Source organism: Balaenoptera acutorostrata, chromosome 2, assembly GCF_949987535.1.
Source record: "Balaenoptera acutorostrata chromosome 2, mBalAcu1.1, whole genome shotgun sequence".
Classification (NCBI taxonomy): domain Eukaryota; kingdom Metazoa; phylum Chordata; class Mammalia; order Artiodactyla; family Balaenopteridae; genus Balaenoptera; species Balaenoptera acutorostrata.
Genome location: NC_080065.1, coordinates 42,515,107 through 42,541,814, shown reverse-complemented (window position 1 = coordinate 42,541,814; position 26,708 = coordinate 42,515,107).

The following is a 26,708-nucleotide window of genomic DNA, read 5'->3' as shown; positions in this document are numbered from 1 at the left end:
TTAATAAATGATGAAAAGAAAACTTTAAGTTAAATGTTATGCCTCATAGTCAATATTTGTGATAAGAAATTCTGCAGTAAGTGCTATTTTAACTGTGAAATCAAATGTTTATGAATTTCTTTGCTAAGAATTTACAAAAGGAAATCAGACTATCCCTAAAGCCCTTCAGCCTGTGTTTCCCACCTTCCTTTTGTCCTAGAAGAATACGTGGCCCTCTTCCTTCCTGTGCTCCACTTCGGGCTTTAATCTTCATTTCTGTCTCCTTTCATCTCCTCCTTCACTTTGTGTTCATCCTCTTACATTTACAACAGTACTCACAACTCCCCTCATCCTCTCATATTCAGAATATCTGTCCACTTAAGAAGAGTTAGCTTTTGCTGTTTTTTTTCCTAACCTCACGTTCACTCATCCACCATTTGCTGCCTGATATCTGTTTTCATCATTCATCCAAAGGTGCTCCCTTGTAGATCAGCATTGGCATCTCATTACCAAATTCAAGAGCATCAGGACAGTATGTTCCTACTTCACCCACCATGGCACAAGACAGAGGTGACTAGCCTTTCCCTCTTCTTGCCTGACACCAATGCACTCTTCTCATTCCCCTTCTTCAACTTCTTTGACTGTTCCTCTTGCCCCTATGATTCAAGTTTGCTTATAGTTGTGTTTTCAAGGTTTTCAGTTTCTACATTTCTTTCCTTAATAACTCAATCCACTATCCTCACTAACTTCAAAAATCCCCAGACATACTTCCCAAGTGCCTGTCAAATACATCTACTTGAACATCATCATATTGTTCAATAGAACCCTCTCTTGTATAAGATGCTAATAGATATTTCAAGATTATAAATATACATATAATGTATAGCTAGAGAATGATATTAATATATATTATATATTATATTATATGCAGAGAGTCAGAGAGAGAGAGATCCCTTGGTCCTTAATCAAGGAAAATTCTGCATACTCTTAGGTCTTTACAACGTGGATGAGAAGAGGTATTACAAAAACAAAATCAATTCAACTTATTTTACACATACTTTCTAAAATGTATTTAATCATAGAATAGCTCTTTTTTTGTAGCATCTTGTGGATCAGAGCGTTCTGTGGAACACAGTTTATTTACATTAGTCTTTCAAAATCGATTCTCTAGTCACTCATACTCTTAGCCCAACAACTGCAGATCATTGTCTCCTGGGAATATTTTCCAAAGAAATAGTTATAGAAATCATATTTGCAGTAATGGAGACCTTCATTAAAACATTTTTAAGCTACATTTGTAGACATCATATTCCATCCCAATCGTTCAAATTTCTATCACTTGATCTCCCCTACAAAAAAAAATCCCCTTATCTTTATTAGAAATATTCAATCCTGATTCTAAGAAAAGAACTGAGTCCCCTCAGCTACAAATATTTCTCTCATGATGACAAAAAAGACTAAATATAGAATATACTTAATTTTGAAGTAGGTAGCAATTGGTTGGATAAAATACCAATGAATGAAATCGAGTTTAAAACCTCTCTTATTCTGTTCTCTCTTATTCTTTCTTATTATTTGTTATCCTACCACCTCCACTCAATTTTCTAAAAGTCACAAAAATAACTCCTCTCTCACACATTGCCCTCTAGTAGAGGACACTGGACGAAAGAGAAGTAATGAGCATGAACAACATTTATAAGCTCATAGTTAACATGTCTGAGTGAAAAATAGTGAAACTCTTACTAAGCATCTGGAACTAAGACATCTTTTGCATAAAACCAAGATCACTTTGCACAATAAGGCTGATCTCAGCATCCTCAGAAAGGGCAAATTCTCAAGGGAGCTGCCCAAGACCCAACATGGATTACTTCAGGAATAGGGAGTCAAATGAATGGCCTAAGGATTAGTGCTTTCTGTAATATGATAAGAGCGTGACAGTATCAGAACTCTGTTTAATATAGCATGATCTTTCCCTAGAAGAAAGCAAAGAAGATTGTATTCCATCAAGGGGAATTACAAAGCTGTAAATTACATTGTGTCACAGCCAGCAGTATTAAATACCAAGTTTTTAATTAGCAGTTTTAATTTTATTTTGTTACTAAGACATACCTCTACAGTACTCAAAGGGCACTTTTTGGTGAAAACATATCTATTCAGACATAAAATCAAGGAAGAAAAATCCAGGTACCCCAAATATGATGTATGATTTGGCAGTGAATAAAAACTAAATTATCAGTAAGATAAAGTGACTTTTATTTATATTGTACCTGTTTCTAATGTACCATATTTTTTGATGTATCAAGTTAAAAGTTATAGTAATCTAAGATGTTTCTGACTCTGAGAATTCTTTCTAGAAATCTTAAAGAAGGCATTTAGAAAACATGATCCTGTGATTGTGTATCATGAGAGCACTTGTGTAGACATTCCCAATCTCTTGACTGCTATAATACTATTGGGGTTTAAGTTTATTTAAATTGAGAGGAATCAATTGTCTTGGAATCAACTCCACTACTTGATTGCCACAATAATTTCATTTCTTTGAACTTATGCTGCTGCAAAAGTGAATTCATACCATTAGCCTGTCTTCTTGCGATTCTTCAACAGGACACTACAAAGAGACAAATGGGAAACTGTATAAAAACCACAGGACATACTTGAGGCAGCTTCCAATAGAACAAAAAACATAGGCTTTGAATTGGACAATCTTGTATCTGATCCAGATTTGGCCACTGACTGGTTTTGAAAACCATGAGGCTAGATCTCATATTTCACTATTATTACCGAAATACATTCCAGAAATGTCAAAGATTTACACATAAAATCTAACAGCATGAAATTATTAAAAGAAATATATTTTGCTTTTACTGTTTTTATTGTATGATATCATGCATATACAAGAGAACATAAAAGTGTATGAGAGTTTAATGTCCAACTAGAGAGTGAAAACCTATTTAATCATCATCCAGTATAGAAATAGAAACTTGTGATTATTCCAAAAGCCCTTTTGCCCCTCACCCAATAGTATGCTGGTAAATGTTTAACAACTTGGTCTTCAGAGAAAAAATGACTCAAAAGTTCTGATTTGTATCATTTTCTGATTTTCATGCTGTAAATAATGACAAATTTCAAGTTACCAGTGGTTAACAAATTTCTGAAAATTTAACAATCAGCTTCTGTAAGTTGATAGGAGCCACTTCTGCTCTCAACTGCAGTGGTCACAGTGATCCTGAAAAGATAGTGTCACTTTGCCTGGTTCTGCACAGTATGCAAATAGTATCATACAATGTATTCATTTGTACCTTGCTTCTTTCACACAATGTTTGTGGAAAACATCTGTTGTTACACAAAGCTCTAATTCCTTCATTTTCACATTTAACGTATGCTGTATATCATTCCTTCCTATGAATGTACCACAGATTATGTACCTACTCTACTTTAGTTGACATTTCAATTTTTCTAAGTTGTGGCTATAATGAACAATGCTGCTATGAATTTTCTAGTGCGTGTCTCCTGGTACACACTGGCAAAACTTTCTCTAGGATGTATAGCAAGGAATAAAATTATTAAATATTACCAAACTGTTGTCCAAAGATGTTTACTAATCTACACTCCACCAAGAATAAAAGAATTGCTGTTGTACCATATCATCACCAATGCTTGGTACTATCAGGTGTTTATTTTTTAGCTAATAGGGAAAATTTGTAATGGTATCTCATTATGGTTTCAAGTTTTATTTCTAAGATTATTATTGAGGTTGATCTCTTCAGATTTTCCTTTCTGCTGTTTAAATGCTTGGATAAGTCATTTTCCCTTTTTAAAATTCGATTTTGGCTTTTCAAAAATCATGCAATATGCATAGTTATTTATTCTAAATACTAGTGTTTTCTTCTGTTTTATGTTTTGCATATATCATCTTCCATTTCACAGCTTATATTTTCAATTTATTTATGTAAACTTTTCATGAATATAAGTTCATAAGTTATCAAGATTTTCCATTATGTTTTCAGAAATCCCTTAACATCATAAAATGAAAGAACTATTCTCCCAAATTATTTCCTAAAGTTTAATAACTTTGCCCTTCACATTTATGTTTTTAATCCACTAGTAATTGATCTTTTAGTATACTATGTGGCCAGGTACAATTTTATTATTTTCCATGTGAATACTTATATGTTAGTGTTATGCACAGTAATCTTATTTTAACCCTTAATAGATTATTATTTTACATATCCAATTTTGCTTAGGTGTATATCACTTATTTAGCTCTTTAATTCTTCCTTATCACACCTTTATCTGGATTCATACTTCTTATGCCTAAAGTACATCTTTGAGAATTTCCTTCAGGAAATTACATTGGTGGTCTGCTTCTTATTTTACACTTGTTCTTAAAAGATAGTTTTGCTTGTTGTGGAATTTGAGGTTGACATTTATTTTTCATTTGAGGTGGTGGAGAAGTCAGATGTCTAAGTCTTCTTCTTTGAAGTTAATTTGTCTTCTTTGACTGCTTTTAATATCTCTTTGTTTTTTGTATTCTTCAGTATGCCTTTGATGTATCTATATGTAGATTGATTTTTTTTTTTATTTCTTCCTTAGAATTTGTTGGGATATTTTAGTTTATATAGTGTAGAATATTCTGAGTTAATATCTTTCTGGATATAACTCTGTTACATTCTCTTTCTTCTCTGGAATTCTGGTTAGATAAGTGTTAAAATATCTCACTCTATCTTCCTCATCTCTTAACCTCTTTATATTTGCCATCTCTACTTTTCTGTGCTGCATTCTGATTGGTTTCTACTAGCCTGTCATTCAGGATGTTCTAGCTATATCTACTCTGTTAAACACATCACCATTATATTCTTAATTTTAATGATCTCATTTCTGTAATTTCTAAGATTCTGTTGGATTGTTTTTCAAATTTCTCAGTGACTATTTCAGTTTCCTGTTCCCTGGATATATTTTCTGGTTTGTTTTTTAATAGAGTAAGCATAGTATTTTATAATTTGTGTCATCTGTGTCTAATAATTCCCGTATCTGAAAGCTTTGCAGCTTTGCGTATGGTAGTCTTATTTCTACTGGATCTGAGTTTAGAGCTTTGCTGTTGTTGTTTCATTTTATTTTGTTATGTGTTTGTTCTTTCATTTTGAGCTGCTCAGTTAGTTTACAAAATTATTTGGGCCAAGAATAAAGCCTGAGCTTTTGTTTTTTTGTCTTCCTCTCCCACAAGGCCTTGGAAACTGGATCCTCGTTTCCCTGGCTCCACAAATACCCTGAGAACAGAAAAAGATTCAGTGTTCCTCCTACATCTCTGAATTCCCTCCTCCATGTAGATTTTGGCTTCATCATTTCTTACTGCTGTGTTCATTATTTGATTCTTCAAGAATATTTGCAAAAAGATTTTTACCAGATTTAATCATTTTCATGGAGGAGCATTTGTCCAAATATCTATGCAGTTAAAAACATAAACTTTAAAAGATAATCTTGGAGAAGAAACGGATTTTCTAAATATGAACTGAAACCTACATATCATAAAAGAAAAGCCTGATAAATTTGACTTCATATAAATTTTAAAACTGTGTACAACAAACTCTTAAAAAGAGAAATCAATTAATCCCTCCTTCTCTTTTAAATGGTTTGTTATGCAGAAGGTCTTTTCTTTAATTTATATGTAGTCATATATATCCTAATACACACACACGTATGTGAAAGCACTTGCAAGCTAGTCAGGGCCTTATGGATAAAGGATGTTATCTGGAGTTTCATGGAAGGAAGGAAGGAAAGAAGGAAGGGAGGGAGGGAAGATGGCTAAATAAAATGTAAAATAAATGCTTAGCAGTGCAAAATACCTGGTAAGTAACATATGTATCAGATGGTAGAATGAAGAAGTGGGGAAATAGGCACTCTCATACTTTATTTCAGAGATGTAAGTTGGTAAAAAGTTTTAGGAAAAAATTTGAAAATAACTTTCAAACTGTTAAATGCGTTCAAATGTTTTTACCTAGCTTCTTACATTTCAGGAATTTACCTTAAAGATACTAGTAACCATGCTGAAAGATAAATGGATTGAAATATTTTTGTAGCACTGTTTAATAGAAAAAAATGGAAAGAACTTAAATGACTATCTGAGGAAAATAATTAAATACATTATGGCACTGCCAATGCATACAATACAATGAAAACATTACTAGAAATAAATTCTCTCTTTATACTCAGATGTGGAAAACCCACAAGATCTTTTGAGAAATTTTGTTTTTTTAAAAACATAAGATAACAATATGTATAAAAGACCTCATTTTCTTAAATTCTGAAAGGATACATAAGGAACTGTTAATGGTAGAAATGTCTACAATTGAGATCAGGCATCTGGTGGGAAGAAAACACCTATTTACTTTAAACTTGTCTGTGCTGTGTGAGTTTTTTTGTTTATTTGTTTTTTTCATCCACGAGCAAATATTACATTTGTAATAAAAACCTTTTGGAAGAAAATCCAGAAATGTATGCAATAATTTATACACATGAATACTCACTATAGTGGTAAAATAAAACATTGGAAAAATCTAGTTTAAGTACATTATGATATTTAACCTATTGTAATATCATGCTATCATTAGCAATTATGTTTTCAAATAATATTTGATAACATTGAAAATGCTCATGATAAAATTCAAAAGAAGCAGGGTACAATTACACACACACACACACATATATATATAACATGGTCTAAGTATTATAAAAATAAGAGAGGGAATGCAAACATAGGTACCCCTATTGAAAAAAATGTCCCCAAATGTTAACAATCTATCTGTGTGGAAACATTTGTTTATTTTGATTTCCTCCCTAATAGCATTCTCTATTTTCAAGGTTTTGTATAATGAAATACTCATTATAGAAATCTATAGAAAAACAAAACTATTACAAATGGGAGTGATGAATATAAAGGTTTAGAGACATAATAGGAGGCTTAATTAAAAATTACGTTTTTTCTCTCAGAAGGCATCATTTTTCTGTTTTAACGTCTATAAAAGTATATCAATAACAAGCGAAGAAAAAGTGAAGTTCTGCAACAGGAACGCTGCATATTTAGAGTTCCACTGTGCGAATTCAGGTTGGTCAGAAGGACTGACCTAGGAATGGCAACACTTACCTACATGGGATTATGATTCACTTGTTGCTGCTGTAACAAAAGCCTCAGAAAGCTGCAGAGTTCTCCGAGTGAACGTACAGAACCATGTTTGGGAAGTAGTAAAAGGAATAGAAGTAAGTAATGAGTCATTTCAAAGAAAAATGGTTCATGTCTCTTTAAAAGAACAATATGTTCAGATGTCTGTATACTGTTTGTTTCCTCTCTGCCAAAGAAAGGGAATGATGGATTGGAAAACTTCCGATTTAATACACTTGGGATTTTCCCCCCAGTGTGTGTTATAAACATCTCTATTTCCTATCAGCTACTAAAAATGAAGAAGGAAAAGGAAAGAGAAAAATATACTGAAATAAGAGTAAACTAGAAAGAAAAAATTTTTTGTTGTTGCTGAAACTTTCAAAGCAGTCACAATGAGGGAAGTAGCTAAAGGATTCTATGATACAAGTAAATTAAAGGTTCACATGATATATTCTCATTCTATTTGGAAACATCACAATTCTCCTGGTTTCCTGGTTTTTAATTTTGTAATGTGTTCTCTACAGAAGAAACACAGTTATATGCTAACTAGATATGTTTCAATTCTTTCTCTCTCCATCTTTCTCTCTCTTTTTCTGTCTCCTGAGAGAAACCTCCTATACAAAAATAAACCTCTTTGTTCATTATTTTCATCACAAGGCATAATAGGTGTCCTCAGGCAAAATTAGATTTGTTAACCATTATTCAACAAGTTATCCAAAATATTTTCTTTTAATCCATGCGTAACTATAAGAATGTGTAATTCTTTAGTATTCTTAATTTCATCTAGTTATTTTCCATGAATTTTCATATAAAATATCATTAATCATGGCTTTGTTGACAACTCAATTGCCTGCATGCAGAGAAATTCTTTGAAGCTTAATGCTTATAGTCATTCCCTGCTTTAGGGAAGTCTTAAGAGAATAATCATATATCTACCTGAGAAAAAAGTCTATCTTCAGTATAAATCGGGCTCAAGGAGTATTTGCGAGAAAGGGGTCCCTCAGAAAAGCAAACCTGAAAACTTTCTGACTTAGGTTTTTAAGTCTTTTGAGATTGGTTTCATTGCTTTTTAAGAAGGGAATTCCCCTACTGTCAGCAATGTCTGCATCCAAAATTCACATTTCACAGATAAAAACTAAAGCTTTATATGATTTCCTTGATAATATGGGTATAGCTTATATTGCTTATGTATTCCCTGTTCTATACATTGTGATAGGTTCATAGATTTTTGAACAGTTAACCTCCAGAGTTGAATTCATTATCTAATCTGCCTTTATGTATTATCTACTTTTTGCTATTCTCAAATATTTGGAATACAGTAATCTAAAATTGTGTATGCTCATTTTCATCCTATTTCATAATTATATCCGTTAATACAACTTCCTTTTGCTTCAAATACTCAGTAAAAGTTTGTGTAATAAATGAATTCATGAATAATGTTTGTGGAATGAATGAATAAAGTAATTAATAATGAACAAATGGGAACTTTGAGATAATAGAAGACAGCAATATTACCCTCTATTCAATGACTTTAAAAATAAAAAAAAATACAGTAGCATCTAATTACTCTATTATTGGAAAACATATATATATATATATATATATATATATATATATATATACATTTCTAGATACTTATACTTGAGGAAAAAAGTATTAGATTTACTGACCATTTTTTCCTCTAAAAGTGAACTTTGCAAATGACCCTAATATCTCCAGTGGGGGGAAAATAAGTTTTAGGAAAATTTTGAAACTGACTGGTATATTTAAAGGAATAGTCTTTGTTAATGTTTACATAGCACTCACCTGTTCAGCTAAATGACTGTTAAAACCAACCTTAAACCCATTTTTCTGTAGATATGTATACATAATTCTCCCTCATAGAGGCTACTTTTAGATGGGGAAATGTATGAAAGGCAAATATTTGAAAGTGTAAAATGTCATATTCTTTCAGAATCATGACACTTTTACCTTAGGATAATTTAAACCATTTTGGTCATGTATAGTTCCCTCTGGATTCTATTGTAGTTATATATTTGGCTATCAAAAGACTTTATTAAAAAATGTTTTTCAAAAACTGACTTGCTGCAAATATATGATATAAAATATAGTAAACCTTAGATATCTAACGTTTGTGTTTATTTGTCATACACTGTAGTCAAAGATAAGAATAATATATAATTAGATATAAATAGAGAGAGTAATTATCCTTAGAGGAGAAAGACATGTAACATGTTAAAATGATTTAAAGGAGTTTACAAAGAAAACTTACCTATAATGATAATTTTTTTTAATTTTTAAAGGTCTTCTTACTTTTCTCTATAAATTAAATGTAATTAACATCAAAGTTTAGTATTCTGTCTTAGGATTTAAAAACACTAGTATTACTAGTATTTAATTATTTTTGTTCACTCAGTAGAAAAAGAAGAGTTTGGCTTATGTGTTAACTTGATGCCAGAGCATTTTGATCACTATTTTTGAAAATAGCTTCTGAATCAAATAATTTTAAATTTTCACAAGTTTGGGGAGGTGGATTTTTTAATATTGGTGTTGTTTGTTAATGATTTTTCTTTTTGACATTCAATACAATTTTCCCACATAAAGAAAAGAAAGGAAAGTTGGTAGCATTCTGCAGCCAGATCTAATGTTTTTATGCCTTTGCAAAGAAACCATAGAGGAACCAAGATGGTCAAATGGTCATTCTGTACCTCGTACCTATTTTCTTAGGTATCTAAAATATATTCACAGCTTGTAATGTAAGACTTCTAATATCATGATAAACGAAGAATGTTTCACATATGCGTAACCAACACTTTGGAGAATATTAGGAAATAAAAGAAGCTAGTGCCTTATCAGGCATGGAGACGGTTCAAGACTTTTAGAAGTGAACAACTGAGCAAGTTATAGAAGGCTCACTGTGTATAAAATATCATTCTCATAAATCCTCATCAGGGGTTTACATTTAAGGGAAAAAGAGACAATTTGCTGTTTTACTGTGAATATTTTAACTTTATAGAAGCCATTCCTATAGAATCACATTAAGATAATTCTGTCCTTAACTATACCTTTGAGAAAAAAGCTGTTTTCTCAGGTAAGTGAAAGATCCTACTGATTAATTCATGCCCTATATGATAGCAGTAAACCTAGCTGGATTTTGGTTTAGAATATCTGTACAGGTGAGCCTTTGTTAATGTGACTCACACCAACTATTTTTAACTCTTGGGAGAAACAAAGATAAAATAAGCCCTAAAGCAGCACACACACACAAAAAATCCCCCAAGGAATCTATAAATTCTGCTAAAACCCAAAGGTACTTGGAACTGTAGAAGGAAAAAAAATATTCTCAGATGACTATGCTGTGTTCTTTACGCTTCAGCAATAATTTCCCCAGCATCAAGAAAAATAAAGAAAACAATTACTATTGAAAAATGATTGTTTAATAATGAGAAAGGAAGAAAAATATAGGACAACATTTCTTCTGCAACAAAGATTGTATTGTACTTATGGTTTTAGTGGAAAACTGTAATTTAGTTTTTGTCCTCCAAAACCATAATTTTTATCAATTTGATCATACCATGAATTAATATTTAGTAATAATTATGTTGACTTAATACTCTGCAGCCATAATGTTGAGTTGATTTAATCATGCCAAGTGCCTTAGTTCCTCAGGGCGCCATACCCAGCAGCTAGCACAAGTTTAAAACATGGTTATTATTACCAAGATACTAGTGAGGGAAAGAGATACTCTTAGAGACTGAACTTGGACAATCCAGAGCAAAGGGAAGAGAACTCTTATTCTCCAGCACCAGAACATATTATGTTTTACACAGTGGTTACAAATACTTTCAGAAAGTGACTTAAATCTGGGAAGATAAAAAATCCTCTGGATTTAAAATATAAGAATATTTATATATGGACCATTGTGATAACAAGTAAGCCAACCTAAGATTTCCTTCTAAAACTACAAATGATTCAAATCAATTTTTCTATGTTTCAACATGTTATTTTTTGTTACTATTACCCCTGCTTTTCTTTCCCTGATTAGATATGCCAAACGGAAAGCCACCACAGAAATTCACATCTCAAGCATAGCTATTGCCTAATAAAGAACTTCTGGGAATCATATGGTTTTTACTGTACAAAGTTAAGGTTTTCTTTAAGCTCCTATGTCAAAGGGTTAAAATAAAGTTCCCTGATACAGAAAACTGTTTTAAGCCACCCAGATAAAGGACCTGAGAACAAATTGTCCTTGTCTCTACGCTTTAGCCAGCACTCACCTGCATACTGTCCAACCTACTCAACCACCTGCAAAGTAATTGGACAATTTTACACAAATGTTAAGATAGAGGTATTCCCTTATCATACAATGAACTATGAATCCTTCTGCAAATAAATAATAAATAGCATCCTTGCTAACTTATTATTTGTGACAAGAGGTGACATTTTTAAAACCTCATATATTTGAGGTTTTGAAATTGAATTGCATTAATTCTTCATAATACTTTTCCTCTTCATCAGAACACCTTTTTAAGTTCATTAATGCAGATAAATTAGTCCTACACTTATTGTCTTTTTATAACACTTAAATTTTTCTTTCATCTACAAAATTATTTTTCTTTTTGTTTATGCATTTAAATATCAGGGAATTTTTTTCTGGTTGTGAATAACCAGGTAAGTTCATGCATTATTTTTTCCTGGTGTCTTGTCAACTCAATAAGTACATGCATCTATTACTCTAGCTACATGGCAGCTTTTTTTTTTTTTTTAAACATCTTTATTGAAGTATAATTGCCTTACAATGGTGTGTTAGCTTCTGCTTTATAACAAAGTGAATCAGTTATACATATACAATATGTTCCCATATCTCTTCCCTCTTGCATCTCCCTCCCTCCCATCCTCCCCATCCCACCCCTCTAGGTGGTCACAAAGCACCGAGCTGATCTCCCTGTGCTATGTGGCTGCTTCCCACTAGTTATCTATTTTACATTTGGTAGTGCATATATGTCCATGACACTCTCTAACCCTGTCACATCTCACCCCACCCCCTCCCCATATCCTCAAGTCCATTCTTTAGTAGGTCTGTGTCTTTATTCCCATCTTGCCACTAGGTTCTTCATGGCCTTTTTTTTTTTTTTTCCCTTAGATTCCGTATATATGTGTTAGCATACTGTATTTGTTTTTCTCTTTCTGACTTACTTCACTCTGTATGACAGACTCTAGGTCCATCCACCTCACTACAAATAACTCCATTTTGATTCTTTTTATGGCTGAGTAATATTCCATTGTATATATGTGCCACATCTTCTTCATCCATTCATCCGATGATGGACATTTAGATTGCTTCCATGTCCTGGCTATTGTAAATAGAGCTGCAATGAACATTTTGGTACATGACTCTTTTTGAACTATGGTTTTCTCAGGGTATATGCCCCGTAGTGGGATTGCTGGGTCGTATGGTAGTTCTATTTGTAGTTTTTTAAGGAACCTCCATACTGTTCTCCATAGTGGCTGTATCAATTTACATTCCCACCAACAGTGCAAGAGTGTTCCCTTTCCTCCACACCCTCTCCAGCATTTATTGTTTCTAGATTTTTTGATGGTGGCCATTCTGACTGGTGTGAGATGATATCTCATTGTAGTTTTGATTTGCATTTCTCTAATGATTAATGATGTTGAGCATTCTTTCATGTGTCTGTTGACAATCTGTATATCTTCTTTGGAGAAATGTCTATTCAGGTCTTCTGCCCATTTTTGGATTGGGTTGTTCGTTTTTTTGTTATTGAGCTGCATGAGCTGCTTGTAAATCTTGGAGATTAATCCTTTGTCAGTTGCTTCATTTGCAAATATTTTCTCCCATTCTGAGGGTTGTCTTTTGGTCTTGTTTATGGTTTCCTTTGCTGTGCAAAAGCTTTTAAGTTTCATTAGGTCCCATTTGTTTATTTGTGTTTTTATTTCCATTTCTCTGGGAGCTGGGTCAAAAAGAATCTTGCTGTGATGTATGTCATAGAGTGTTCTGCCTATGTTTTCCTCTAAGAGTTTGATAGTGTCTGGCCTTACACTTAGTTCTTTAATCCATTTTGAGTTTATTTTTGTGCATGGTGTCAGGGAGTGTTCTAATTTCATACTTTTACATGTTCCTGTCCAATTTTCCCGGCACCACTTATTGAACATGGCAGCTTTTATGTTTGTATTTTGTATCACAGGTGACATACATAACACACGGTAACATGAAACTACAGGTCATAGGCTGAACTTGTCCCTTGTGAACACAGAAAAGAACCAAAGCTCAAATGGCCACTTTGCATGAGCAAAGTTCCCAGAGTGGGAGAGGAAGTGCTCCCTGGACCCTTCAGATGATAGAGTTAACACTTTGCTAGGCTCTCCTCATTATAATAAGAAAGCTCCATATAACAGGGTATTTGTTTTCTTTGACAAAGTCAAGGCACTTGACTAATACAGCTAGACACTAGGAAATGAATTGATCCAAAATACTAAGTCATTATTTTAATTCTAAAATTTTGCATGATTCTTCTCCCCTAAGTTTCAACTTAAATGAAGATATTTTTTCCCCTAGTTTATCAAGTATGAGCGTGGTATTGAATGAATTATGATTTATTATACATTAATGATTGAATTAATACCATGTAATTCATAGTATAGTGAATTTCAAAATCTGGTGAGTTAGTAATTGTAACCCGGTATATCCTAGGGTCATCTCTTTTATCAGTTAGTTCAAAATCTGAAGGATTGTTTGCAAATTGAACTGTTATTGGTAATTTTTACCATTAATTCAAATCTACCTTAAGAGGATTGATATTTCTATATGAAAAATTATTTATGGTCTATCAAATATTTGAAACAAAATACTCAGGAATATTAGTAATATGTAGAAATGCATTCAGAAGACTAATCACTCTTTACTACTCATAGATATGCATGTGTCTTAAATAAGCCTTCTTAAGTTTAACCTCTAAAATGTTAATGAGGAGAAAAAAATCTTATCCTATCTGGAAACCAGGATTTTTTTTTTTTTTTTAATTCACAACATAGCAATACTGAAAGAAAATCAAACCTTTCAAAAAGCTAAACCTGGCTTTAAGCTCATGTCTTCATGCCCTGGTATATTCCTCCCCAATACATTTGTTGTCACATGATGAAACCTTCACTTTTTCTAATCCAATCCTACACCTATCTCCTTTTTTTGTGTTTCTTTTGATATCTCCAACTTGGCAAATAACCTGACTCTGTCTACACAACTTTAGAGGATATGATGTTTCCAAAGGTTCTTGTCAACATTTCTATAGTTGATATGGACTTCTGAAATCTATGGACTTTGTGTATACAAATCACAGTGGTTTCATGAAACCTCAAATTATTTACAAACACACCAATTATATATTATGTGTACATAGAGACATAAATAAATCACACCAAAAAATATATGTCTAAAAACTACTCATGGCATAGGGAAAGAACTTGATATTAGAGTCCAGACAGAATTCAGTTTAAATCCTAGATTTATCAGTTCCTAGGTCTTTGACTTGGGATCCTTCACTTAAACTCAGCCTCAATCTCATCCTCTCTAAAGTGGGAACAATAGTACTTATATTTTGTGTTTATTAGAAGAATTAAATGATAAACTATATGTAAACATCAAGCTCTGTGCCTTTGTAAGGGAGGGGCTCAATAAAGATAACAGCTATTATTATACATGCATGTAATTTGTTCCAAGCAACACATAAAAATTATAATAAAAGATTATCACCTCTTCAGCAATTCATATGCCAGCATCCATTGGACAGTCAAGCACATTCAATATTACACACCCATATTCAATATTAAACACATTCAATGGTAACACACACATGTATTTGCAAGTCAGTAATTTTACTATTTTATACCCATACCCTTAATAAACGATCTCAGACATCAACTACTTTATTAGAACACATCTCCAACTTTTAAAAAATATCTGTCAGCTTATCAAATTAAAAAAATAATAATATAAAGGGAAAGAGTAAAGAAAATCAGTCAATATCTTGAAGGAAAAAAACCTCAAGGGTTATTACAATAATATATTTGCTACTGAATTTTATGCTTTCTATCTCAGTGTTTTGTAGACTCTACCTTCATGTATGAAGACGGAGTCTTTATCAAAGATGACACCCTCATGGTTTTTAAATGTAATGTCAGCAAATCATGCCAAATGTATGCTTTGGAGGACACAACTTTATCCCAGAACTTTATTCTAAATTAGAAAAATTGTCTACATAATCCATATCCTATAGGTAATCTATACTCTACTTCCTCTGGTGATGATTGTAAATCTAAAAAGAGTAAAAGTGGTAAGTTAGGATAAAATGGCAGTAATGATAAAGGTGTTACATAAAATAATAAGCTTGCTGCATCTGCATTGTGCAGTGTAATTATATTTATGTTTTAAACTTAAGTTAGAACACGTTAATTGCAAAAATTAAGGCACAGACTGCATAAATGATTGTTCACAAATATTTTTTGTAGTTTGTAGTTTCCTAGGATGTTACTTTAGAACAGGTTAAATACAGTATCTAATTACTAACTGCAAAGCTTTATGTTTATAAAATATGATACTTATTTTTTGCACTTGAATAGGAAAAACGGTAATCTATGTGTAAAATCATGATGACTGAGTTAGAACAGGCTCACTAGTTCTCTAGAAAATCAACAAAAATCAAATAAAGTATCTGAAAATAATTGGGAATCCTCCAAATAAAGCTGTGATTATATGAAACCCCCTTTGTTGTTCTCTTGAGTATTGATATAAACATATACGTTCTCTAGGAAAAACAAGTTTTCCTTGGAATGGAAAAAGGCACTTTTCTTTACTCAAGATCATCCAAAATTTCTCAATAAAATACTGACATAGGCTGAAATTTTTCTTTCATTCTGTGGTTACACAACTTGCAAGCTTTTCTCCAAAATGAGTGTTTGAAGTCTGCTCTCTCTTATGTAGTAACTAGAGAAAGACAGAGGAAGGAACAAAGACTAATAAATAGCATTCCAAAAAAATGAAATTTATTCTAAAAAATTGTCAGTAGACTTTAACTGGGAATTCTTTAATAGTTTAAATTGTGAGCATATCACAAGGAGACAATTTTCTCCACTCCATTGTAGCCTTGGCCTCAACATGCCATGTTTTGGCTGACGGGTCCATTCTGCGGTGAGAAACGTCAGCGTGTCACCATTACTTCATCTAATAGTTACCAAACAAACTCCTCTGGGAGGTAGAAATTTCACAAATGTCCCTTTTCTATATTGTGCACAATATTTTCTTTCTTTAGAACAATTGACTGATTTGTAATCATCTGTTTTGACAGCAGTTACGTAGAAATATTGTGTTAAATATTTTTAGTCACGAGGGAGTATGGACATATGGATATAGTTGTGTGGGTCTTGTCTAATTATGTGCATTGTACGATTTACTATTGTTGGGGACCATCTTCCATTCATTTAATAATGCTTTTGCAAATTGACAGATAGCATTTGGACTAAAAGACACACAGGATATTTGCGATGAAAAAGGAAAAAAAAAAAAACCTCCTCTGCCTTTTCTCTTGTGTAGAGCAATTTGTCAAGTAATTAGCCAACCTAATTAAATTTTTGTAGCACTAATCAAACGAATATGCTAAAATTTTCTTTGCACAGCCAGTTTGCTGTCTGCTTGCATTTAACTTGATGGTTTGAAAGGGCCCCTACTCAGTCTGCCACTCCACTTAATAACCTAATTTGCATTTTATATTGGTAAATCAAATTAAGCACCAGTGGCTTTTAGTATGATTGACTGTGGTCAGGCCTGTTCAGATGGGACTTTTTTCACAGAAAATTAGGCACATTTTAATATGACTGAGGCTGTGCTTTCTGTGTTCAGCAAACTGCATTCACTCAGCTAATTAAAAGTGTTCCCTCCACCCCACCCCACTGCATGTGATAGATTTACCCAGCTGGTGTGTCCATTTTCTTTTGTACAATTTCTTGATGGAAGTTTTTATTTCTAACTATAATAAGATTGTCTAAGCAACACTTCAAACCAATTTGCATGAAACATATAAACAACACTTTGTTAGAAAATAATTACTTTGAGAGGTGGGTGCATCTGTGTGTAAGTACAGGTCCATGTGAGGGCTTGCAGGTTTTAGCTTATCTACAGAGCAGCCTCAAACTTCGAAAATTTTCAGTGATTGGAACATTAACAGTGACCCATGCTGATGGAGCTTACCTAAGGTCATATTAAGGCATAGTCCCATTTTTTGTTGTTGTTGTTGTGAGACAACTATTCACATTTTAGTGAGAAAAAAAAGATAACATAAATACAACTTTTAAAACCTCCTTCTTACCCAATAAAAGCAAGAGCCATTCTTTAGTCAGAGTTAAAAATATATTTTATTATAAATGGGTATTATTTCCAGTCTACGAATAGGGAAAATGAGACAGAGAGAGATTAAGTGACTTGTCCATTAATACAAGCAGATGTGGGATTTGATTCTAGTTTTCTTGGCTTTCAATTTGTGCTCTTTCCAATGTCTCACAGTCTTTTGCATGTATTCTAATACCAGTCACTTTGTTTCCTAAATGACATTTACCCCACTAGAAAAATCACAAATCCCCTTGGAACTTTTGACTCTATAATACTGAATAAAATAATTCTTTCCACATATTTCTTACTATATATTTTTATTTGCAGTAGTCAGGCTTTCAAGAAGCTCGTTTTAAGATTTTAGTAATAGACACTTGATCGTGCTTTTAACAATAGCAACAACAAAACTTCTTAACATGCTAAGCTTATATTCGTCATAAGAGAACACTAAACCTTGACAAAACTAATGGTCTAAACACCAAATTAACCTGAATCTTCAGCAAGTGAGTAAAAAACTTCTTCCACACACTTGTGGAGGAATATTCTTTAACTTGGGACTTCTCTTTAGTCAATTATGCAGCCATCAGTAGCTTTGGAAAGGGACAGAAGAATGATGAACAAACTATGTGTCCGGAGATTAGACAACAAAATTATGCCTGGAAACCTGAAAGAAAAATGTACTGCGTTGTCTTACTTAACCTTAGACCCTGACTTTTCCTAACAAGTTCAAGATAAGCACACTGACTAATACCAGTCTTCAACTATCTTAAAATTGATCATTAAGGTAATTCTTTAATTAAAAAGAGAGTTAAAATTATGAAAGAGATGGAGTCAAACATGGCAGTAGCTAGAGACACGCTTGGGTTTTCTATTTTAATTAAGGTAATGGTGCATATGTCCTGAAACCTCAGTTCAGTCCATTTTTTTAAAAGTCATAATTCTGAAAGAAAACTCAAGAAAGTATCTGATGGCAGCTCTTGGGCTAAAGGAAGGCCAAATTTCAAACTTCTTAGTTGCTCAGATCTCCAGAGGTAACGGCTTCAAATGTTGATTCCATAAGTTCCATGCCCTTTGCCTCACAGGGAAATTGTCGTCACTGGTTTTCTCGGTAGATACATGAGAGGACCTCCCCTCATTTGCTCTTCTATGAAGTACAAAGCTCTGACTCCTTTTTCCCTTCACATAGATGGTGTTTTTATATCTTTTAACATTCTTATGGATTTCTAGTTCAACATGTGTTTAAAATGTTTGGACCAAAATTGCATATAACACTCTTAAAATTTCTGAGCATGAAAGGATGAATGACATCATAATATTTTATGATAGAAACACATTAAGATGTTGTATCATTAATATGTTACAGTAATAAAATGTCAGTTTTTCTATAACTGTGACTGCGTAATTGTGTGCTCTATCCCTAAGAACTTGTGGATGTATCAGAACACACTGGCTCATTTAAAGAACTGGTCCATTTAATCTATGCTGTGAAATTTATGTGTGTCTTATTCAGAGTATTCCCTTATTATCCTTTTGATATCAGCACAGTCTATAGTGATAGACTTTCCTAATATTGGTAATTAGTGTCTTTTCTTTTTCCCTTTATCAGTAGTGCTAGATGTATTAGAGTTCTCTAGAGAAACAGAACCAATGGGATGTATAAATATACAGGAAGAGGTTTTATTTAAGGAGTTGATTCACACAATTGTGGGATCTGGCAAGTCCAAAATTTGTAGGGAAGACCAGAAGTCTGGAAACCCAGGTAAGTGCTGATATTGCAGTCTGAAGGCAGTCTGGAGGTGGAATTTCTTCTTCCTGGGGAACCTCAGTTTTTTTTTTTTAAGACCTTCAACTGATTGGATGAGGCCCACCCACATTATGAAAATTAATCTGCTTTACTCAAAGTCCTCTGCTTTAAATGTTAATCACATCTAAAAAATACCTTCACAGCAATATCTGGAGAGATGTTTGGCCAAAAACTAGGCATAAGGGCTTAGCCAAGCTGACATACAAAATTAACCATCATGTTAAAGTTTTGTCAACTTCATTGATCTTTTTAAAGAATCGGTTTTGTTTCATTAGTTTGATTTTTATTTGTTTGATTTTCCCTGTTAATTTCCATTTCATTGATTTCTGCATGTATCTTTATTATTTGATTCCTTCTCCTTGCTTTGGGCATATTTTGCTTTTATTTTTCTACTTTCTTGAGATGGGAGCTGAGATTATTGACTTGAGTTTTTTTTTCTAATCCAAGCACTTTAGTGCTATAAATTTTCCTCACAACACTGCTTTAATCAAGTGTCCAAAAAACTTGGTATATTGTATTTTCATTGTCATTCAGGTCAATGTATTTTTTATTTCCCTTTAGACTTCCTCTTTGTCCCACAGATTACTTAGAAGTGTATTGTTTACTTCCCAAGTATTTGTAGATTTTCTTCTGTTTCTATTTTTTATTTCTATTTTTATCCCACTGTGGTTAGAGAACAAGCTTTGTATAATTCAGTCCTTTTAAATTTGTTGAGGTATATTTTATGAATCAGTATAGGATCTATGTTGGTTTATTTTCCATGAGTACATGAAAAGGGTGTGTATTCTGCTGTTTTTGGGTGCAGTGTTCTATAAATGTTGATCAGATCATCCATTTAGTTATTTATACTTTTTATTACTTTGCTGAAACTTTTTATTTTCTCATTTATTTCAAGTATATTCCTAATGTTTGATGCAGCATTTTTATAATGGCTGCTTTAAAATCCTTGTCAGATAATTCTAATGTTTGTTTCATCTCAGTGTAGACATCTATTGTTTTTTCTCACTCGTTTGAGACTGAGTGATTTTCTTATTGAAATCTGGACATTTGGGGTATGTTATGAATGTCTGGATCTGATTTAAATATTTGTTTTAGCAGGCCTCCTCTGACAACAGTCTGGTGGAAATAATACTAGCGGATTATTACCAAGTGGGTAAGGAATCCAGGTTCCCCTCTCAGCCTTCATGGGTACTTAGAAGGGGGAGGGGCTGATAATTACCTACTGGGTAGAAATGAGTCTGGCTCCCCAGGTGGTTTCCACTGACGCCATGGTGGTGGTGGTGGGGTGACCTCATGACTTCTGGGGAGTGGTGAAAGTCCTGACTATCTAGTAGGCCTCATCTAACACTACACCAGTGAGGCAGGAGCCTTGTTACCTTCAGTTAGGTGTGGAATTCAAGTACAGGAACCCTATGTGGTCTCCACTGGCACCACACCCCAGGCTCTTTTGGAGTTAAAGGGAAAGATCTAGTCCTGAACTAAAGATTTCTTCATATTCCTGTATAATTCCCAATCATAAGCAAAAGACAGTTGAAAATTCTATCCTTTTGCTCTGCTGTTCATTCCCTCCCCCCACCACCCCTTTAACTCATTCTCTTAAGGCCCATTGTTCTTAACAGAGCTTTACAAATGTGGCCATATGACTACCTGTGGAGTGAAAAAGCTACATATCTTGTAAAGGAATTGTAGGTAATATGGAGAAAATACTTTGAAAGGCAGACTCTTCCTTGATCCTCTGACATCCTTCCTGTGGAGAGTAAAGAATTCTAGTAGTGAAACAATTCCACTTAGATATAATTCATGAATGACAGTGGACTCACTGTTTATTGTTGAATTAAAATATCTTTTGCTTTTTTAAAACTGAAAACTTCTACTTCTAGAGTTAATTACATTACAAGTTTACCATCTAACTAAAAAGTAAGTAGATTTTAGAGTGGTACAATAAAACAAGAGACATTGAATCAATGAGAGGCAGATAATACAAAGAAACAGATAAAGGTAAAGTGAGTAAGGCAGAAGTCAAAGAAGGGGATCAGAGAGCTGAGAAATGTAAATGTGAACTTGTGAAGTGAAAGTGTCATGAGGAAAAAAGGAACATCTCTGATTTCACTAGGAATGAAATGTGAAGGCTTTGTTTTTGTTGTTTTGTTTGCAACACAGAAACACGTCATCTTTGGTCTATATGAGATTCCCCTCTCATCTTACTATTTTCTTCTTCTTCATTATCAAACCTCACTCCCATTCTACACACATTCTATTTTTATTTACTATAGGTACTTGGTAATATATGCCTTATTGAATAACATAATGCTGGTTTGTCTGTGTATGTGCTTTAATTTCACATGTGGTATCAGGCTATAAATGTTCTTTTTCTTATGTTTTTTCAGCCCACACTATGTGATCTATTCATTTTGCTGTATGTATATCTAGTTCATTGATTGCAATTCTATCATGATATCACATTGTTTGTATCTACCTTCCTTTAATTAATCGATTCCCATAGTGATAGACATCAATTTAGCTTCTGTATCCTTGGTACCACACAAAAATGTAGCAATTAACTAAGCAAAATTTTCCCTCAAGTAAATACCCAGTAGTGGAATCTTTGGATAATAGATTGTATGCATAATTAATTTAATAGCAACCTCTAAAATATATCTCATGAAGAGTAATACCAGTTTACATTGTCATATTCAATGCATAAGAAATTGCCTTCCCTCATATCGTGGCCAGTATTGGTACTGACTTTTTAACTTTCAATAATCAAATGCATGTAAACATCTAATTATTGTGTTAATTTACATTTATCTAATTAGTTATGCAATTAATCATCTTTTCATATATTTGTGAGCCATTTGATTTCTCTTCCTTCTTCTTTGACAGTTTTTATATTCAGTTTCTTGGTTTTTTTCCTTATTGATTTGCATGAATCATATTTTAGATATTAAATCTTTGTCAGTTTTAGAACAATGCCTGATAGACTTTTAGAACAATACCAGCCTGTTACTCAAATTCTCAATGCTGCCCTTTTTTGAATAAAAGTCCTTAATTTTGATGTGTTCAATTACTCATTTTTGCTTTATGGAATATCTTTTGATTTAAGTTCTAATTTTTATAGTTTTTCTTTTCACATTTAAGTTTTTAAATTTACCTGAAGTATGCCTTCCTATATGGTAAACAAATTTATTTTTCCTGTATAGTAAGTTAGCTGTCCTCAAGTCATCATATCCACTGCTTCAAATAAATATTTTAATGGCACAGTGAAATATAAAAATAAACAATTATGGAACGTTTTAGAAGCAAAAAGGAAACTAACGTATGAGGATGACTGTAGCAAGTAAAAAAGGAAATGTCGTTTCTAAACTTCTAGATTATTAGGTAGATAATTTTTTTCCTAAGGAGCAAATACTTATCCCTTTTCTACTTTACATCATTCCAGAAAAGATCATCGTATCTTAGTTTGAAATGACGAAAATAGGTTTAACAAACAAAAGTTATTTTAAATGATAAAAGTGATAAAAATATAAATGACAAAATGTAAGGTAAAGAGCAAATTTGGATAATTCAAGTAAAAAGTTTTTTTTTTTTTAAAAACCCTCTGTTATCTGTATGTATTGCATTTAAGAGATCAATTTAGGACTTTATTTACTGAGATAATTACTTTGGTTCTTCATTTTATTTTACTTACATAGATCCAGACTACAGGGAAGAGACTTTTATATATCTACTTGGGTAAACTTTCTAATACCTTAAACTCATTAACTGAAGCTTAACATTTTACATCTAGCTCAATTCCCTAGACACATTTTAGCCTTGCTAATGGAGTTACTTACCTACATAGGCCAAGCTCAAAGTCAGGAAGTTTATAAAACTCAGAAACTTTAAATAGTATGATCTTACTATATACATTATTGGCAGGAAACTGAGGTAATTCTATATATAATCAGGTTTAAAAAAAGAAAGATTTTATCTGAAATATACAGTACTGAGGAAAAAGTATTTTACTTCAGTTATCTGAATAATTGCCTCCATTTTCCTCCTCACTTTGCTAGTTTAGACTTGTCCTAACACAACAGAATAAATTTATGATAATAGAATATTGAGAAAAAAAGCAGGATTTCAAGATTTAAAGTGTCACTAATTGAAATACTGTAATCCCCAAAGAGCTAATCTTTTCAGAGACTGCATTTTTTTTCTTTCATGACATAAGTATAAGAAATTTATTTCACTGCTTGAGGTAGGAGGAACTCTTTCCTAAATTTCAAAGTAAGCTCATTTTAGTGCTTAGTAAAGCCAAGCAGAGTGTTGTCAGTTAATAAACATGTTTCCATCATGGGACATAGTGGAGAAGCCATAATATAAAATTTACCCTAGGCTCAAATAATTCACTTGCCTGACTTTGGGGTTCACTAGGTGATTGATAATGATTTAACTGTACTGAGTGGTCCTGGCTTAAAACTGTCTTTTGCTGTTGTTTTACATTAATAGCTTTATAGTGAAGAAATTGAATTATTTCAACTTACAAACTAGTGTTGTGAAGCTATCCTAATAATATTCACTAAACGACAAATAAATAAAAACATATTAATAAGGGGAGAAAGAGGAAAAGAAAAGGTTTCATTGCCCTCAAAAGAATTTGCAATCTAATGGTGGGCAGACATGGAAATAATAGAAGGGAACAAATAAAGGGGACAGAAAAGGTAATTGCTAAAATTGTGTGTGGAATTAGTCAACTTGGGAGCTGTAAATTAAAACATTTGAGTTGCAGTGTGACTAATAAATGCTCCCACAGCTGGGTTATGGGTGATAGAGAGTCTAACCTTGGTTAGGCCAGGAAAGCATGGAAGTCCACTAAAAAGGCCATTTTTAAATTTTGTTCCATCAACAAAGTCCATGGTTGAGTGCCCTTATGCTTCTGAAAACAAAAAGCAAAACAAAACAAAAAATTTAAAGTATAAATTATCTGTGCCAGGGGAAAATGGTCTACCTAATCCTGGTATTTCCAGGAGGAGGAAAACTCAACAGAGCTTAGAAATTTAAGACCTTAAGAAATGTCTACTACACAAGAAGGAGTTATTTATAATTGACTCCAAGAAGAGAAAGTTGGATAGGAACTTGCTCATTTAATTCCTGGTGACATGGTGAGCCTCAGACATGAACCGTGATTTCACTTGCAATCTCTCTAGGTTTTAAGTACTGTCTCTCATTACCAATGGAAAACATATTCTCACAATTGAGTAATCTCTTTGAGTTATAGGTGACGAAGTATTTATCAAGATAGAAAATTTCCACACTGGGAACTACTAAAATGCAGTTTTCATGAAGGGACACATTTTAGACACCATTCTAATGATTCTAAATCTAAACAGGTTGCAGTCCCATCCCATGCCTTCAAAGATTGTTCATTTAAACAAGATTGAGTGTATTGAAGCCACCTTGTCAAGTTCAAAAACGTATGCATCGGGGCTTTCCTGGTGGCACAGTGGTTAAGAATCTGCCTGGCAATGCAGGGGACATGGGTTCGATCCCTGGTCTGGGAAGATCCCACGTGCCGCGGAGCAACTAAGCCCGTGAGCCACAACTACTGAGCCTGCACACTAGAGCCCACGAGCCACAACTACTGAGCCCACATGCTGCAACTACTGAAGCCCGTGCGCCTAGAGCCCGTTCTCCACAACAAGAGAAGCCACAGCAATAAGAAGCCCTTGCACCGCAGCAAAGAGAAGCCCCTGCTCACCGCAACTAGAGAAAGCCCACGTGCAGCAACAAAGACTCAACACAGCCAAAATAAATAAATAAATAAATAAATATTTTTTAAAAATGTGTGCATAGGGAAGGAAATAGATCCAGTAACTATGGATTAAGGCAAATGTAAGTGGAAACTTGCTAGGAAATCTTGATCATAATGCTATACATCATACATAAGTATATGTTCATTACATCTTTTAGATGTCATTTTGAATGATGCCACCAAATGTTTATGACAGGGCTTTTTGACATTCCAAAACCATAGTATTTCTGCCATCTTGACATTCTTCAGAACACTTCCTCTACTACACAGTAGAAAGTATTTACTGTTTTCTAAAGTCACGTAAAACTAGATGTTCTGTGCTCAAAAATGGACTTCCTCTATTATTCTTCAGTAACAAACCACCCAACCCCAAGGCAAATCCTTTTCTGAAAGCAAACTATGCAAACTGGCAGCCCACAGTTCCCATGTGGTCACACTCACCAACAAGCCCAGATGCAACCATCTGCTGAGCTGAGTCAGAGCTAAACCCCTTTAGATACAACACCTGCTCACTGGCTTTTCACCTTCCCTCCTGTTTTGGGTGGAATTGTGCCCCCCCAAAAAATATGTTCAAGTCCTAACCACTAGTACCTGTGAATGTGACCTTATTTGGAAATACGGTATTTGCAGATGTAAGCAAATTAAAATGAGGTCATACTGGATTAGTATGGACCCTGAATTCAATGACTTAGAGTCAATGAAGTGGCCTTGTTAGGAGAGAGAGATTTGAAGATATAGACACACAAAGGGAAGAAGGCCATGTGATGATGGAGACAGAGATTGCAGAGGCGCAGTTGCAAGTCAAGAGCACCAAGGCTTGCTGGCAATCACCAGAAGCTAAGAATAGGCAAGGAGTGATTCTGCCCTAGAGACTTCAAAGAGAGCATGACCTGGGATAGGGAGAGGAACAAACATTTTCAATCAAGTGGGAAGGAACCTGAGTCAAGGCTAGATTCCAATTTTTGCAAGGTTTAGTTGACATTCGATTCTTCCTTGGACCCAGTATGTCCTTCAAGGCCACAACCCATGGTGAGGTCTGCGTGCCAGTCTTTGTCTTCTGAGCACTGAAAGGCTTTAAAAAAACTCTGCTCTGTGTTTCAGAGATTTGGGGATTATTTTTTTTGTCTCTTGTCCTGTGAAGTTTCAGAATTCAACAAACTTCTTGAGAAAGGAACCAGCCACATACTTAAGACCTGTAAAATTTCCTTTTTTTTTTTTTTGTCATCATCATCCTCACAAGAGTGACTAAAGCTGTCTTCTCTGTCCCCAGAAAGATTCTCTGTCCCTCAAAGTGTCTCTATGTCTAAATAAAGCCTGAATTCTTAATCTCTTGTCTATGCTTCGCAGAAGCAAATACCCCAGGGGAAAATTAGTTGTAAATTGTCAGCTCACTTCTGATGTCTCCCCTCCCTGGAATACTATCCCCCTAATCCTTGTTGCTTTAGCAACTCTCTTATGACTTTTAACATCTTATTTTTGTATTTTAGCCAGTGTTTCTAGTTGTTCTTAACGTTATTGTTCATCTGAAGCAAACTACTTCAGCCTATCCAGTACTTTCTTATCCTGTAATTTTGCTTATCAACTT